General features: G+C 43.0%; 1 non-coding gene across 1 annotated transcript; it reads right to left on the bottom strand.

Annotated features, from left to right (window-relative positions):
• Positions 1-2216: 2216 nt before the first annotated feature.
• On the bottom strand, positions 2217-2289 carry TRNAK-CUU. The gene has a single exon. It is a non-coding gene; the product is annotated as a tRNA-Lys (tRNA).
• Positions 2290-3410: the final 1121 nt, after the last annotated feature.

Consider the following 3410-nt stretch of genomic DNA (forward strand, 5'->3'; position numbering starts at 1 on the left):
GTATATTATGGCCTCCAGAAGGAGGACCTCGTTCTACCAACTGCACAGGCTATATTACAGACTCCAGAAGGAGGACCTCATTCTACTGACTGCACAGGGTATATTAAAGCCTCCAGAAAGAGGACCTCATTCTACCGACTGCACAGGGTATATTACGGACTCCAGAAGGACCTCATTCTACCGACTGCACAGGGTATATTACAGACTCCAGAAGGACCTCATTCTACCGACGGCACAGGGTATTTTATGTACTCCAGAAAGAGGACCTCATTCTACCAACTGCACAGGGTATATTACGGACTCCAGAAGGACCTCATTCTACCGACTGCACAGGGTATATTACAGACTCCAGAAGGACCTCATTCTACCGACTGCACAGGGTATATTACAGACTCCAGAAGGACCTCATTCTACCAACTGCACAGAGTATATTACGGACTCCAGAAAGAGGACCTCATTCTACCAACTGCACAGGGTATATTACAGACTCCAGAAGGACCTCATTCTACCAACTGCACAGGGTATATTAAAGCCTCCAGAAAGACGACCTCATTCTACCGACTGCACAGGGTATATTACGGACTCCAGAAGGACCTCATTCTACCGACTGCACAGGGTATTTTATGGACTCCAGAAAGAGGACCTCATTCTACCAACTGCACAGGGTATATTATGGCCTCCAGAAGGAGGACCTCATTCTACCGACTGCACAGGGTATATTACAGACTCCAGAAAGAGGACCTCATTCTACCAACTGCACAGGGTATATTACGGACTCCAGAAGGACCTCATTCTACTGACTGCACAGGGTATATTAAGGACTCCAGAAAGAGGACCTCATTCTACTGACTGCACAGGGTATATTAAGGACTCCAGAAAGAGGACCTCATTCTACCAACTGCACAGGGTATATTATGGCCTCCAGAAAGAGGACCTCATTCTAGCCACTGAACTCATAACGCCTTTCGCCCACTCCATTGCAGCCTGCTCTACACTAAACAGACTAGAAAGTAGAATCCAGAAGGAGGACTACATTCTAATAACTAAGGATGTCCCGATACCATTTTTTTAAGACCGAGTACGAGTATCGATACTTTTATTTAAGTACTCACCGATACCAATTATGGTGTGGTAATGTTTTTACTTCAAATTTAATTTAGTCTTAGAAGAGATTTATCAAACTTTGTACAAAGAAATAGCGGCGCAGTTGCTGATAGCAATGAAAAAAATTAAAGCTGGAATTTGGTTGCTATGGACAACTGCTTTACTTTTCCTTTGTACAAGGGTTAATAAATTAATAAATGGGCATATAACAGTGCTTCCCAACCAATGAGCCTCCAGCTGTTGCAAAACTACAACTTTTGGCTGTCAGGGTATGCTGGGAGGTGTAGTTTTGCAACAGCTGGAGGCACACTGGTTGGGAAGCACTGTTATATGCCCATTGTCGTCGTCCCCCCACCACCTTATTTTATTATTCACTGTTTGTCTGTATTAACATGAAATGGAGAGAAATTAACTGGATTTCTTCTCCATTTCATGCATCATACCCAAACTGGTGTAGTAAATGATCAATGAGACGGGCCGCCCCTTCCCCACCCACGCCATTGCTCCTTTTTTTTAGTACTGGTGTAAGTGACTTGGAAGGGGGAGAAGTCTCAGATTTTGCCGCAAATCACCTTTGCGAAAAAATCTGCGCCACATATACACCAAAAAGTGGTATATATTTGGTCATAAATGACCCCCTTAGTTTTATTTTTATGTATGTGTGAAAACAAGCAGAATGGAATTTTTTCTATTGCATTGATAAAAATACATATGAAAAAATAATGATATAAGAAATTCATAATTCTAGTGAAGCAGTTTCCTGAATTAGGAACGCAAAGAATTTAATAAGTAACATCAAGAACATGAGGACCTCCTCCTAACAACTCCATTCTAGTCTCGACCCGGACACCACGGCCTCTTCCGCCGCTTGTCACTACGAGCTCTAGGTTAACATGCGTCGTTGCGTCTACGTCATCGCGTCGTGGCCGTCTACGTCATTGCGTCGAAGCCCCGCCCACCCGTGTTTCTTCTGCCTTTTCGAGCATCCCGTTGTTTAGTTCTGATAGGGAGGAAAAAGGAATAGAAAGCTGATTTCATCAGGCAGTTTCCGAATTGTATAGAATAAAAAATACATGTATTAAAATAAAGAAGGAAACAAAAAAAAAATCTAACGCCCAACGTGGGGCTCGAACCCACGACCCTGAGATTAAGAGTCTCATGCTCTACCGACTGAGCTAGCCGGGCGCTGGTGAAAGCAGCAGCTCAACTAGCTTTAGTATAATGAGATGGGTGTTAACCCTCTGAGAACCAAAACAGTATTTTCAATTTTCCTCTTTGCATTGCAGTCTATGCTCTGTTTTTTTCTATTATAATTATTATAATTGTTTATTTTTGTTTTGTGTTGCCCTTTTTTTTTGCAAGAAGAGTTGTACTTTAGCTTGGTGCAATTTTTGGTACATTTATTTATATTTAGGCAAAAATGGGGGGGGAGCAATTTTTTTTCTTTATAAATGACGCTCTCTCTCTCTATATATATAACACATTTTTTTAATTTTTTAAAAAGAGGACTACATTCATTTCTCATGTAATAACTAGGGATGAGCGAATTTCACATTTTGAAATTAGTTTTCGATTCGTGTTGTGGTATTTTACCGAATTGCGTTATGGATTCCGTTACCACGGACCATAACGCAATTCCATGACGGAATCCGTTCTTCATGGCCATAGACTTCTATATGATGGAATGAATAACGGAATGCCTCTAAAGGCATTCCGTCATGGAATTTTGTTATGGTCCGTGTTAACGGAATCCATAACGCAATTCGGTAAATACCCCAAAACGAAGCGAAAACTAATTTCAAAATGTGAAATTCGCTCATCCCTAGTAATAATTCTGTAGCATGCATCCTTATGACTCTTAGGGTCCATTCACACGTCCCTAGTGTATGGCGGATCCGCAATACACCCGGCCGGCACCCCCATAGAACTGCTTATTCTTGTCCGCAATAGCGGACAAGAATAGGACATGTTCTATTTTTTTCCGGAGCCGCGGACCGGAAGTTCGGGCCCGTGCTCCGGAAATGCGGGTGTGGAGAGCACACTGTGTGCTGTCCGCATCCATTCCTGCCCCATAGAGAATGAATGGGTCCGGATTCATTCCGCAACGTTGGCGGAACGGATCCGGACCCTTTCTACGGACGTGTGAATGGACCCTAAAACGTAACTTTTAATATAAATAGATATTTCCTGCTGGGTGCTTCCAGTTGGGGGCGTGTCCCTTCACAGTCTGACACCATCAGCGCTAACTGGATACTGTCAGACTGTGCAAGGACACACCCTCAACTGGTAACACCCAGCTGGACCTT

Source organism: Bufo gargarizans, chromosome 11 (genome assembly GCF_014858855.1).
Source record: "Bufo gargarizans isolate SCDJY-AF-19 chromosome 11, ASM1485885v1, whole genome shotgun sequence".
NCBI classification, from domain to species: Eukaryota; Metazoa; Chordata; class Amphibia; order Anura; family Bufonidae; genus Bufo; species Bufo gargarizans.